Consider the following 14950-nt stretch of genomic DNA (forward strand, 5'->3'; position numbering starts at 1 on the left):
AAAAGATTTATTTATTTATTATTATGTATACAGAGCTCTGTCTGCATATACACCTGCAGGCCAGAGGAGGATATCAGATCACATTGTAGATGGTTGTGAGCCACCATGTGGTTGCTGGGAATTGAACTCATGACCTCTGGAAGGGCAGGCAGTGCTCTTCATCACTGAGCCATCTCTCCAGCCCCAGCAGTATGTTCTCTTACCCACCAAGCTTTCTCTCCAACATCACTCCCCCCCCCCCCCCCCCGAGACAGGGTTTCTCTGTGTAGCCTTGGCTGTCCTGGACTAACTTTGTAGACTAGGCTGGCCTCGAACTCACAGCGATCCACCTGCCTCCGCCTCCCGAGTGCTGGGATTAAAGGTGTGCGCTACCACGCCCGGCTCCAACCTCACTCTTAATGTCACATTAAACATCTTGTTCATTTTATTTAAAAGGAGGGAGGGTTGGAGGCTAGAACTGTGGCTCACTTGGCAGAGTGCTTATCCAGCACACGTAAACCCCTGGTCCAGTCCCTAGCACCACATAAGATGGGTATATTGTGGCAGAAGTCTATAAGCAAAGCACTTGGAAGGTGGGATTAGGAACAATAAAAGTTCAAGTCACCCTGTTACATAGCCAGCTCAAGGCTAGCCTAGGATACACAACACCCTGTTCCCTACCCCACAAAAGGGAAAAAGGGCTTCTGAATATGTGACACTATAATATTCCTAAATTCAAAAAGCAGTATAAAAAATTCAAACAATGAAATCTGGGCATGGTAGTGCACATCTGTATTTCTGACATTTGGTGGGGGATGAGGGGTGGAGGCAGGATGATCTGGAGGCTTCAAGGCCAGCTGGTCTACAGAGGGAGAGAGGGAGGGAGGGAAGGAGAGGGAGAAAGAAAAAATGATCAGAGACAGAGAAAGAGAGATAGACTGCTGATCTGGAAAGATTATATACATGAAAGATAATAGTGTGTGGAACAGTGTGCCACAGTAGAACTATTTAAGGAGGAATATATGTTTTTCATTATATGTTATTTGGAGGGACAGGGGACCACAGCATACATGGAGAGGCCAGAGGACAATCTGCAGCAACCAGTCCTCTCATTCTGCCATGTAGGTCTCAGGGGTCAAACTCAGGCCACCAGGACCCTCAGGCAGGCACCCTTACCCACTCAGACATCTTGCAGGAATATTCTTCAATGTTTTTAAGTAGGGAGCTTAAGACGAATGAACAATGACAAAAGGGGTATTAAAAAAACTATTTATTTATTTGTGTGTGTTTTCATTTCATTAGTTTATTTATTTGCATGTGCTAAATGTGCGTTTGGAGGTCAGAGGCTAAGCCAAGGGAGTTAGTTCCTGTTCCACTTCTAGGTTCTAGGGATCAAACCCAGGCTGGCCATCCACTCCCAATCCTCTTCCTCTGCCTCCGGAGTCCTAGAATTACAGTGATACCTCGCCCCCAAGCGGTTGTCATTTAAATAGACAATTAGGTTGTTCCACTCTCCTGTTATTACAAATAAACACCAAGCCAGGAGAAAATCCTAGTACTCTGGGAGGCAGACGCAGGAGGATATCTGTGAGTTTGAGAACAGCTTGGTCTACAAAACAAGTCCAAAACAGCCAAGGCTACACAGAGAAACCCTGTCTCGCAAACAAAAACAAAAAACAAAACAATGATGTAGCTTTGTTTAGCACAAATATATCTGTAGGACAAATAAGTAAACTGGCGAGGTGGCGCACGTCTTTAATCCCAGCACTTGGGACTGTTACACAGAGAAACCCTGTCTCAAAAAAACCAAAAAAGACAGATAGTAAAATAGCTAATCATGCTTTTGTTGGGAATTTGGAAAAATACTGCCAAATTGCTTCAGAAAGAATGTACTCATTTACATATCCCTCAGTACTATATAACATGTATGAGGTGACACTTAGGTGCTGGGAGCCCAATTCAGGTCCTCCGCAAGAGCAGCAAGGGCTAAACAGCTGTGCCCTTACTATTCTCTTTAATCGTAATTTTAATATCATGGAGTAAAGTCTCTTTAACATGAATCAGATGTTTCCTCAGCAAGTCATATACTGATGGCAGTTAACAATCTGGACAAATTATTTACACTTGTGTTGTTATGTTTATTAACTGTTTAGGTCTTCTGAGTTAACAGTTTTGTTTTGTCTTTGAGAGAGGGTTTTAAAACTCAAACTTGCTCATTATATAACCAAGTTAGTGAAGGATAACTTTGTGTACACACACGTACACACACACACACACACACACACACACACACACACACACACACACACACACACACACACAATCTTGCCTCTACTTCCAGGTGCAGAAATTAGACGCATGTGTCACTACAATCCAGTGCTGGTGATCACAATAACCAAAAATGTAAAAAACCAAAAACCAAAACCACACAGAGGCAGGAGTGGTGGCACACACCTGTAATCCCAGCACTTGGGAGGTAGATAGGCAGGGGGATTGGTGTGAGTTGGAGGCCAGCCTGGTCTACAAAGTAAGTCCAGTACAGCCAGGGATACACAGAGAAAAACTGTCTTGAAAAACCAAAAAACCCAAACCAAACCAAACCAAAAACCCACAAAGAGACAGCTGGGTATGGTAGTGCATGCCTTTAATCTCAACACTTGAGAGACAGAGACAAAAGGAGCTCTGTGAGTTCCAGGACATCCAGGGCTCTGTAGAGAGACCCCCATCTTCCTGAGCTCCCCATCTCCAAAAAAGTAGCAGTAGCCTGGGCCAATGAGATGGCTAAGTGAGTAAAGGCACTTGATGCCAAGCCTCATAATCTCTGAGTTCAATCCCTAGGACGCACATAGTGGACAAAGAAAAACCAACTCCTTCAAATCGTCCTATGACTTCTACAACTATTCTGTGGCATATGCACAGACATAATAAATAAAAATATAATAAGAAAAATGTCAAGGTCATTCTCCATTAGGGGAGACTCTGCCTAAAACAAAACAGAAATGAAATCAGAAATCAAAGTCCAAAAAGGAGGCTGGAGAGATGGCTCAGAGGTTAAGAGCACTGGGTGCTCTTCAAGCTCTTCAAGAGGTCCTGAGTTCAATTCCCAGCAACCACATGGTGGCTCACAACCATCTGTAGTGAGATCTGGTGCTCTCTTCTGGTGTGTAGGTATACATGCAGGCAGATTACTGTATACATAATAAATAAATCTTAACAAAAATTTAAAAGCACAAAAGGGTAATTTATTTAAAGACTAACAGAAGTCAGATATTTCTGACTCTAGGCATGACATAGCTATCTTTAACAAATTCTTAGTCTTTTCAAACTACTTTATTTCCTTTTCCTTTTCTTTTAAGACAGGGTTTCTCTGTGTAACCTTGGTTGGCCTGGACTCGCTTTGTAGACCAGGCTAGCTTCAAACTCAGAGATCGCCTGCCTCTGCCTCCACCATGCCCGGCTTCAAACTATTTTCTTAGACTCCCTGTTTACCTCTCTTTTTGCCTATGATCCTGCAAGGGGGTATTTAAAAGGAAAAAAGGATAGGATTCGTATCCCTTTTTGGGACTCTGGCTTCTTAAGGAAATGAACTATCTATCTATCTATTTATCTATCATCATCATTTTATTTATTTTATGTATGAGTGTTCTATCTGCATGTACACATGCACACCAGAAGAAGGCATCAGATCCCAGTATAGATGGTTGTGAGCCACCATGTGGTTTTTGGGAATTGAACTCAGGACTCTGGAAGAGCAGTCAGTGCTCTTAACCTCTGAGCCATCTCTCCAGCCCCTAAACTTTATTATTTGTAAACTTACTTATTACTATTGTGTGTGGGCACACACATTACACGGTGTGTATGTGAGGTTAGAGGACACCCTTCTACCATGTGGATCCCAGGGATCAAACTCAGCTCATCAGGCTTTCATAGCAAGCGTTTTCCTGGCTGAGCCATCTCTTGGGATTATTTGTGTTTTTGAGGATGTGAAAGTGGGACTGAATAAATTTCTCCTGCTTTCACAGCATTTATAATACAGAATGAAGGAACAGAGGAAAACAAAACAAAAAACCAAAAGCAGATGCCACTACCTAAGCAATGTTTACTTACCAAGTTATAAGACAAAGAGAGTGCACAGGGCAGCTGATGAATATTCTAAGCTACCCAGGTGAAAGGGCTCTTCAAGGATTAGTAATATGTGTTGCTTTTATTTTTGAGACAGGGTTTCACTCTTTATCCCAGACAGGTCTCAAACTCATGATTTTCCTGTCTTAGATTCTGAAGTAGCTGGGATTTTATGGTTTGTACCACCATTTGCTTTCTTAGTGACATCGTTGTTTAAAAATTTTTTAAAATTTTTAAATAATACTTTACACAAAGTAGCCTCATCTGTACTGGAACTCATTATGTAGATAAGACTGGCCTCTAACTCTCAGAGATCTGCCTGTCTCTGTCTTCTACATGTTGGGACTAACACATGTGCCTCCATGACCAACAAGGCTAGTAATGATTTTTAAAACACAGGATTAAAATGAATTAATTGTTGTATGTACTTTATTGTAACTACTCTTACCTCAATTATGCTGGAAATCTGGAGAAAGATGGAGGCCCAAATTTCCAAATAGTTCACAGGACTTGTGCCCAGTCAAGGAGACCCCATAATGCACTTTCGGTACTAACTAGCAGTACTGCAGGTAGTATGGAATAATGACAGAAAAAATGTAAACTGACTGTGCCTTATATTATGACGGGGTGGGGGTAGGGGGGAAGAAGGAGGGCAGGTGTAGTGCTGCACGCCTTTAATCCCAGGACTTGGAAGGCAGAGGCAGGCGGGATCTTGGTAAATTCAAGGCCAGCCTGCTCTACAAAACAAATCTGAGGCCAGCCAAGGCTACACAGAGACACCTGGTCTTAAAAAAAAAAAAAATTACTACTTATGTGGGTTTGTGCATGTAGGAGACAGTATCAGAGTCCCTGGAGCTAGAGTTTAGGCAGTTATGAGATGCTTGGCTTGGGTGCTGTGAACCAAATTCAGGTCCTGTGCAAAAATAATATATACTTTTAACTGCTGAACCATCTCTCCAGGCCTACTGTTCAAGTTCTTGACTTATATTTATGTCTGATGATGGACAAAATTTGCTATAGATTTTGGGATAAATATTTATGTTCCTCTTCTACTATGACAACAATTCTCAATCTGTGTGTGTGAGGGGGGTGTTGAATGACTTCCATATCAGCTATCCTGCAATCAATTATTTATTTATATTATGATCCATAACAGTAGCAAAATTATAGTTATGAAGTAGCAATGAAGCTAATTTTATGTCTACTCAAGATTCAGATCCCAGCATAATACCACTGAAGTTATGGGAGGTGTTCTCTAAGCCCATTGATACACAAAGTATATATGCAGAGTTCCAGACAGGACACTCTTAATTATGCCTGAGCATTTTCTCTGTTACCTCACATTTAATCTTAATGACCCCCATAGTACTATTATTTCCACCTTATAGACAGGGAAACAGGAGCTCAGAGCAATCCATTCCAGTTCGTATAATTTATAAGTAAGATGCACAGATGGCCAAGTTTAGTGGCCTGTCTATAATCTAAGTACTTGGGACATAAAGGTAGAAAGATTAGGAGTTTCAGGTTATTCTTGCCTATATAGCAAGTCACCGAGGACAGCCTGGTCTACATAAGACCCTGTCTCAAACAAAACAAGACAAGACGTAATTTAAATACAGCCTCATCAGTCCAGACCAAACCCAAATCAGTATGGCTCTAAACTACTATGCTACATTTGTAACTGTGCTGCCACAAGTAAAACATACTTCTTAGCTCGCAGGAGTCCATTACTTCTTGGTTTCGAACACTGCACATTCATTCTATGGACTACAGTTGAGAATACAGTTGTGGACGAGCATGAAAGACATTAATGCCCATGGGTTTAGTTTTGGCTGAGAAGCAGGTTATTGATTTTATGTTTGACTGCTCTTTACCAGAAAAGAAAACAGCAGTAATAAGGCTGCACACAGGTGGTAAAGGCAAGGCTACAAGAGCAGAACACACAGAAATAAAAAAAGAAATAGCCACCAAAGTAAAAAGCAACATAGGACAGAAAGAGGGAAAGAGAAGTAGGGAACAGAAACCCTGAAGGTCAAAGCTATAAAGTTATTATTATAAAACACACTGTGTGTTTCCTTTGGTGCCGGTTGATGGCAAAGGGTGGAGCTGCTCAGTGAGGAGGATGCGTCCTTAACAAGCATGAGTCCTTGGGTTTTTTTTTTTTTAAGATTTATTTATTATATTCTGCCTGCACACATACATGCCCACCAGAAGAAGACACCAGCCCTCATTATAGATGGTTATGATCAACCATGTGGTTGCTAGGAATTGAACTCAGGACCTCTGGAAGAGTAGTCAGTGCTCTTAACCTCTGAGCCATCTCTCCAGCCTCCATGGCCTTGGGTTTGCTGCTCAATATTAGCCTCAGTTACATAATGAGTTCAAGGCCAACCTGCGATACATGAGACCCTGTCTTTAAAGGGAATGACGACATAAAGTTCAAATTTTGAAGTGGTAGAAAATTGTAAAGGTTATATTTAAATAAAGAAAACAATATATAAAAAAGGAAAACAATATAATAACTAAGCCAATCATGATAAATCCTTAACATGGAATGCTATGTGGTTACTTAAAATGTTATAAGAGATTATTTAACCTTATGAGAAAATTTAATGGTATATTCCTCTAAATAAATAAATACCTCGCTGGGCATGGTGGTGCACGCCTTTAATCCCAGCACTCAGGAGGCAGAGGCAGGTGGATCACTGTGAGTTCGAGGCCAGTCTGGTCTACAAAGAGTCTAGGACAGCCAAGGCTACACAGAGAAACCCTGTCTTGAAAAACCAACCAACCAACCAACCAACCAAAACCTCAAAATGTAGAGGAAGAGATCCCCAATCTATTTAAAAAAAAAGGGGGGGGGGCATGTGTATGGAGTAGTGATCATTTCTGGGTGACTCATTTGTTTAGTGTTTTTTGAGACACGTCTCATTTTGTAGCATGGGATGGCTTTAAACTCATGACAATCTTCCTGCCTTAGCGTCACTGAAGGATAAGAGAACAGGTGAGAGCTATGACACTCAGTTTTTTTATTTTTACTTAAAAAAAAAAAGATTTATTTATTATATATTCAGTGTTCTCCCTGTGTGTATGCCTGCAGAAGCAGATCTCATTACAGATGGTTGTGAGCCACCATGACGTTGCTGGGAACTGAACTCAGAACCTCTGGAAGAGCAACCAGCACTCCTAACCTTTGAGCCATCTCTCCAGCCCTATTTTTACTTTTTTGAGTGCTAGGCTAGCCCTGAGCACTGATTCTTGTTGCTGACATCCTCTACAAAGGCATCCAATTGTCATCTAGTGTACTCTTGTTCTCTGAGGTTATAAACGCTGTCAGTTTTGCTTTTCTAGTAAAATACACTCTCTTCTCCTACTCTTCTTATAATGGAGATCCTTCTAGCCACAACACAACCAGCAAAACCCTATTTACGTGTCTATGGTGTTTCAATTTCTTAAATTCTTTTTAAAAGATTGATTTATTATATATAGGGTTTTGCCTGCACATACACCTACCTGCATGCCAGAGGAGGGCACCAGATCTCATTATAGTGAGCCACCATGTTGTTGCTGGGAATTAAACTCAGGACTTTTGGAAGAACAGCTAGTGTTCTTAACCTCTGAGCCATCTCTCCAGGCCTCTCTTTTACTTTTTTTTATGTGTATGGATGTTTTGCTTACAAATATGTCTGTGCATCACATGTGTGCCTGGTGCTCTTGGAGACCAGAAAGGGGTGTGTGTGTGTCAGATCCTTGGGATCTAGAGGTTGTGAATTGCCATGTGGTTGTTAGGAAGTGGACCCAGGTCAACTGGAAAGGCTGCCACATTTCTAGCCTCTCCAATTTCTTTCGAAAGAAGAGTTGGCAGCATATGTTTGCCAATGTCAAGAGATGAGGTGAGGAAAAGGAGAAGGCAGCCTGACAAAAACTCCTAGTCAATACCAGTGACAAATTTCCTGGTTCTCTCTCAAGACAGAACAGAGGGAGAGAAAGACATCACCCATACTTCCCTGGAACCCAGAGCCACAGCCTTGCCTTGGCTTGGAGCAAAGAGTGCTGTGGATACGAGACGCCGGGTACCACTACTGCAAAGGCCCCCCCAAGGGAGGAATGTAGGAATGGCTTAACTTTCCATAACTATTGCTGGTATGTTTTGTTTGTTTGTTTGTTTTTGTTTTTTGTTTTTTGAAACAGGGTTTCTCTATGTTATATTGGCCATCCTGGACTTGCTTTGTAGACCAGGCTGGTTTCGAACTCATGGCCATCTGCCTGCTTCTGCCTCCTGAGTGCTGGGATTAAAGACATGCGCCACCACACCCAGCCTAATGCTAGTATGTTTTAATCTAACATTTAACTGTGATATGTGATTAGAGAACATACAAACTTATGACCACATTCATTCTCCTTCCTCCCCATTCTTTCCCTTTTGTGATAGGGTCTTACTTTGTCATGTCACAGGCTGTAGCTTGAATTCACTTTGTTCTCCTGGCTAGTTTAGAGCTTTTGACAACTTTCCTGCCTCAACATTTTCAATGCTGACATTAGAGGTGACCGGGTGAGACTGCACAGACTTCTGAGCATCATTTCCCAGAACAAGAGTTCAAACAGAAGATGTAAAGAAAGTAAATACAGCCAGAGTCATGAGAGTAGCCTTCAGAAATGAAGTTTTGTACAAAAGCAACCAACACCCACCATTTTGGAACCCCTGGCACACTTATCTGAAACTATACTTTTTTAAAACTCTAGTTTCAAATTTGCCTACTGCAACCAAATTATTAGATACAATGTTTTTTAAATCCTACTATGAATTCCTTATGTATAAATTCAGCAAGATTTATTAATCTTTCCTTATATGTATGTTCATGTGTATGTGTACATGTGGATGGAGGCCAAACGACAATCTTGGGTATTGCTCCTCAGAAGCCATCCACGCTTGCTCTATATACCTACATGCCTGACTGTCTCTCAGTCAAACTACATTTTTTTCGAGACGGGGTCTTTCTGTGTAGCCTTGGCTGTCCTTGAAGTCACAGAGGTCAGCCTGTTTCTGCCTCTCAAGTGCTAGATTAAAGGTATGCTCCACCACCCAGCCTCACCATGCTTTTTGGGGGGGGGGGTTGACAGGGTTTCTCTGCGTAGCCTTGGCTGTCCTGGATTTGCTTTGTAGACCAGGCTGGCCTTGAACTCACAATGTTTCAACCCTATGAAGGGTGAGTAACAAAGTTTTTCTGCACAGTGAAAACACTGTGACGATCTTAACAAACAGTAACAACACCTGATCTTACCCTTGTTTAAACCAACTTAAGCAAACTGAGTAAACCTTACATCAGTATTTAAAAACCCCTGCCCTTATATTTCAATACACAGCGAAATCTGGGAATACTGCTATAGAATATGGTGTCCTTAACATAGCTTACCTTCAAATCTACAGTTGACAGAAAATAAAACCCCTTAGCCCTTATTTTCTGGAATCTTCTCAATTGGATAAGGTAAAGAAACCCCCCAAACATTCAGCACTCACTGCTATCTTCCCTTGAGCATCTGAGGCTGGAGAAGGTCAGGAGCAGGGAAAGAGCTGTTGGGGGAGTTCCAAGCACAGCACTGGAGATGTAAACCCTCCCCACTGTGGAGAGGGGTGGGGAGCCTCTGGAAGGAGGCTGAAGATCTGAGAGGGTTCTTCCTTTTATCTGAAAGTTCTCCCACTGGGATATTTTGCAGACGTGCTTCTCGGATCGGATCACACACCCTTACTCCCCATGTCCTCCCTTTTCTCTTGCTGAGGCATAAACATACTGTAGCCATGGCTGGAGGCCATCCCATCAGCTAGAATCTTTCTCTGAAAATCCCTAGAGTACTGCTTTGAGGAAATACTTGCCTGGGCTTGAGATGGAATCATACTGTCCAGAGCTTTCCTGTTTTATGATCTAGCAGGAGGGCCCAAGGTGACAGCATAGCTGGGCTGGTTTTCTTGAGGCACCTTTCCTTTCTGTCTTTTTTAGCCAGAGGCTGAATCACCCTCTGAAACCTATGTCTCTTTCTGTGGCCTCTGCGTGGCAGTTTCAGGCTAAGAGAGTAGAACTGAAGCTGACATTCAGTGACAAGGAAGGGAACAGCAGTGTTCAGAGAGAAAGGCAGTCATGGTCCTAGGGCCTTGGGAAACCATGGCTCTCCAGATTACACACAGAAGGATGAAGGACCCCGTCAAGTCTCCATGGTAGGAGGAGGTACCGTTCCTAGACACCCTTCCTTTCTGCCAACTGTGACTGTTATGGACTACACTGCACTTCCTCCTAAACACATACTCAAATCCAAGGTACCGCAAAATAGCATCTCTGTTGTTCTGAGACAGTTCATGCAGCCCACGTTGGCTCTGAAGTCACTATTTTGCTGAGGTCCTGCTCCTAACAGCCAATGCTAGCATGTCAGCAGGACACCACTACTGCTATTACTAGCAGTCTTATAAATAGCGGACTCCAGACACAGACACAGAAGCAAGACAGAATGCAAATGAGTGATAACTCTTTTTTTTTTTTTTTTTTTTTTTTTTTTGGTTTTTTGAGACAGGGTCTCTCTGTGTAGCCTTGGCTGTCCTGGACTCACTTTGTAGACCAGGCTGGCCTCGAACTCACAGCGATCCGCCTGCCTCTGCCTCCCGAGTGCTGGGATTAAAGGAGTGCGCCACCACGCCCGGCTTTTGAGTGATAACTCTTAAAGACATCGTGGATGGCCAGGCACACTAGGAACAAGGAAACATCATGGATGGCCAGGCACACTAGGAACAAGGAAACATCGTGGATGGCCAGGCACACTAGGAACAAGGAAAGTTTCTATGAGCAACTGTGAGAGAGAAGAGGCCCTAAAAACACTTTCAGATTTCTTCTCTTCTGTTTTTTTCCTCCTTTGGTTTTTCGAGTTTCTCTGTGTAGCCTTGGGTGTCCTGGACTCACTTTGTAGACCAGGCTGGCCTCGAACCCACAGCGATCCGCCTGCCTCTGCCTCCCGAGTGCTGGGATTAAAGGCGTGCGCCACCACACCCGGCCACTTTCAGATTGGACAGCAGAACTCACTGTTGTTCTGAGCCAGCCAGTTTTTATTGGTTTGTTTCAAAGGTACTAGGAAACTAATATAGCCTCAATGGCAGGTCAAGTGTCAGGTAAGTCGGTCTCATTTTACCTTAACTCGGCCTCATTAAATTGTAGTTGCTAGACTTAAGTCCAGGTCACAGTGGGTGGAGAGTGGTGGTGATGGCAGTAAACAATCACTGTGGAGGGCACCTGCACAGCAAACACGTCCACCATCCTAACCTGCTGGTTCAGAACACGGGGGTGGCAGGAAGAGCCTGGTGTCTAACACATGCTCTAAGCAAGGGGCCCAAGTGCTATCAGTGACTTGCTCTGATCTCAACCCAGCTTCAGTAACTAAGTAGAAGGATAAAACCTTGAATCTTCTCCAAACTAAGCTGTGGATTCAATGTAATCCTAATCAAAGTCACAGCAGGCCTTTTTCATTAAAAAGCTACAAGCTGATCCTAACATTTCTGTGGAAATGCACAATGCAGGCAGCAGCAGAACAGTCTAGCATCTGATGCCACAGCGCATGGCTGGAGAGGGCACAGGCAAGTCGGCCATCTTAACAGAGTACAACTGAGCCAGAGAGAGGACCTATACTAGGTGCCAAGACTTACAAAGGGTTAGCTATGCCATGCAGCATTTATGGAAGAAAGAATAATACAATGGACACAATGAAGAGAGCTCAGAAACAGCTTCCCAGCATCTCCCCAAATGGGACTCCTCTGTGCAGTGGGGGAAATAGTGGTGTTTTCTATGAGGTGTTGAAGCAATTATGTATTCACAAGATTAAAAAAACAACCTTGACTCTCAATTTAAACCCTAAATAGAAAATCAATTACAAAACCCAAGGTCCTCAGAGGAAACTTACAATATTATCTTAGAATAGGCAAACCTGTTAAACAGGACACAAAAAAACGCTAACAACAAAAGCAAAACAAAGACAAACTAGATTTTGTAAAAATGAAGTTTATATGCGTGAAAAGATTAACATTAAAGAAAAGGCAAGATACAGATTTTTATAACACATGTCTGACAGAGGACTCACAACCAGTATATACAAACTATAAATCAATAAAAAGACATACAACCTAAGCCAAAACTGACAAAGACTTAAGAGAATTATCACGGAAGATTTACACACGTCAATAAACACAAGGCAAGACATTAGATTTTATTCTTCTTCTGGGAGATGAAAATTAACACCAATGAGAAGCCACAATATACCAACTAGAAGGATTCAAATTACAAGGGTTAAAGGAAAAGGGCAAAACCAAGTGCTGGCTAGGATGCAGATCACCACTCTAGCAAACTAAAAGCACTTGGGAGGCAGAGGCACACAGATCTCTGTGAGGTCGAGGCTAGCCGAGTCTACAGAGTGAGTTCCAGGACAGCCAGGGCTACACAGAGAAACCCTGTCTCAAACCAAACCAAATCAACAAAAGTAGGATGTAAACTAAATTACTATTTGTGGATATATACATTATAGTTGTGTGTGTGTGTGTGTGTGTGTGTGTGTGTGTGAGATACACACACACACACACACACACACACACACACACGTTCTGACCCAGGAATTCTATTCGTAGGTATATATAGCTAGGAATATGTATATATATTCCCTTAAAGACATGTATATAAGAATTTTTATACTAATGTTTTTAAGATTTTTATTTATTTATTATATACACAATGTTCTGCCTGCATGTGTGCCTGGCCCCCAGAAGAGGGCACCAGATCTCATTGTAGATGGTTCTGAGCCATCATGTAGTTGCTGGGAATTGAACTCAGGACCTTAGGAAGAGCAGACAGTGCTCTTAACTTCTGAGCCATCTCTCCAGTGCCATACCAACATTTTTATATTACAGATCCAAACTAAAAATAACTCAAAATGCTCACCAACAGCAGAATAAGTTTATTCACATAGTAGAACACTCAAACAATGAAAAGAAAAAAAGGTTAATTATAGGTCAGGTGTGGTGGAGCATACCTTTAAACCCAGGACTCAACAGGCAGAAGCAGGTAGATCTCTGTGAATTCCAGGCCAGCCAGGGTTACACAGTGAGACCCTGTCTTAAAAATTAACTAAGTACATGCGACGTGGTTGAATCTCACTGGCAATGTTGAGCGGCTCAACATCAGAAAGTATAGAGATTTTTTGCATATAAACTTTAGAATGGGTAGCACTAACCTATGACATCAGCAGTTAGATTGATGGGAGGAACCATGGGATTTTCTGATAATGCTGTTTCTTCATCCAGTAACATAGAGTATACTCACCTTACAAGTTCAAGGATCTGTATACACATGGTTCATGTACATATCACTGTTCAATGAGACTTGTGTGTACTAGTGAGGCGCATTACAGAGGCAGTGACAGATCTGGTGAGACATGGACCACTCTGCCCTTCAGCAGGCCAGCAGCAGAGCAGCCTAGCATCTGATGCCACAGCACATGGCGGGGAAAGGGAAGGTTTTGTTTTGTTTTGTTCTTTTTTTCTATCCATTCTTTATCCACATTGATATTTGATTCAAGAGATTCAAAATGTAATTCTAAGGAGAGAGCTAACCACTAGAAAGAGAACAGGGAAACTTGGTAAATGATAAATGCACTACTTTAGAGCTAAATGATGGGCGAATCCCTGAGAGGAAGGGAACTGAGAAAGCAATTCCCTCAGTTACTTGAGGGTTAAGTGCTACATTTGACTAGGAGCTCAATGGAAGCAGAAAATTACTCCACAGTCTTTTAAAAGGTATCTTAAAAAAAGAATAGAGAACAACGTGGGTGGGGGACTCGGGAGTCCTGCTAACAGCCCTTGTGTCCTGTGGCTTGTTGCTATGGAGAAGGCCATGAAGACAACAACTGAAAGAAGTAAAGGACCTGGCATGAGTCAGCACTGGGACAGTGGATTAAATGAAATTCCTTAAGCAATTAACAAGACCTAAAAATGACACACTTTCCATGTTTTCCTAATCTTGCCCCCTATGAAAATACATGGGGGTGGTTCCTCACTGTAATTTAACTCAGAAGCAGAGAAGCCTGAATGGCCCTAACAAAGCCTGAGCTTTGGCAGACATATCATGAGGCCATTTAGCAATGTTGTCTCATGCCAGGAGGAATCAGCTCCTTACCCACCCTTTCCTGGGGAAATTATCTCCAGCTGCCTACATTATAGAGTTGATGCCCTGTGACTTCTTTGTTCTGTAAAGCCTAAGGGAAAGGGAGAACGAGGTATCAGAGGGTTAGAGAAGTGCCTCTGGTTTTGGGACAGGGGGAAAAGGAGGAAAGGGAGAGAAGATGAGGGAAACCGCAGGAGGTGGTGGAAAGGAGGGGACGGAGGAGAGGACTGAATCAATCTCACCTCCCCACCCTACTAAGAAGCAGGAACAGCCTTATGACATGTAGCAGCAGCCTGGGAGCAAAGCTCTGCCTGAGCTGGTTTCAAACTGCTGCCCTGGGAGAGAGGGTGAGTTGCCAAGTTTGCCGATCGCTTCTGCCTATCACTTCTACGTCAGTTTTGTAAGTGGTGAAGGGCCAAGACCTGTTTTTGGCAGTGTAAGCACTGAGACCAAAGGTGTCCACGGCTGGAGCTCATCACAAAAAACTGATACGGACTATCCCCTCCTCTGCCCCCCACAAATGATCACAGATGCATGAACATGAAGAGCTGCAAGGAATGCATCGATCATGGAGTCCACCATCTCCCTTTACAAAGGAGGAAAGTAGAGCACAGACTAGTAAAATGAGCTTATCAACAGAGCAAGGAAACACGGCAGCTCTGACT

At 42.7% G+C, this 14950-nt stretch overlaps 1 protein-coding gene across 2 annotated transcripts in view; it reads right to left on the reverse strand.

Annotated features, from left to right (window-relative positions):
• ZNF609 (zinc finger protein 609) overlaps positions 1–14950 on the reverse strand; it is a 140702-nt gene that overhangs the window by 14191 nt on the left and 111561 nt on the right. The gene's annotated exons all lie outside the window — the stretch shown is intronic.

Source organism: Acomys minous (assembly GCF_964271855.1).
Source record: "Acomys minous genome assembly, chromosome: 5".
In the NCBI taxonomy this organism is placed as follows: domain Eukaryota; kingdom Metazoa; phylum Chordata; class Mammalia; order Rodentia; family Muridae; genus Acomys; species Acomys minous.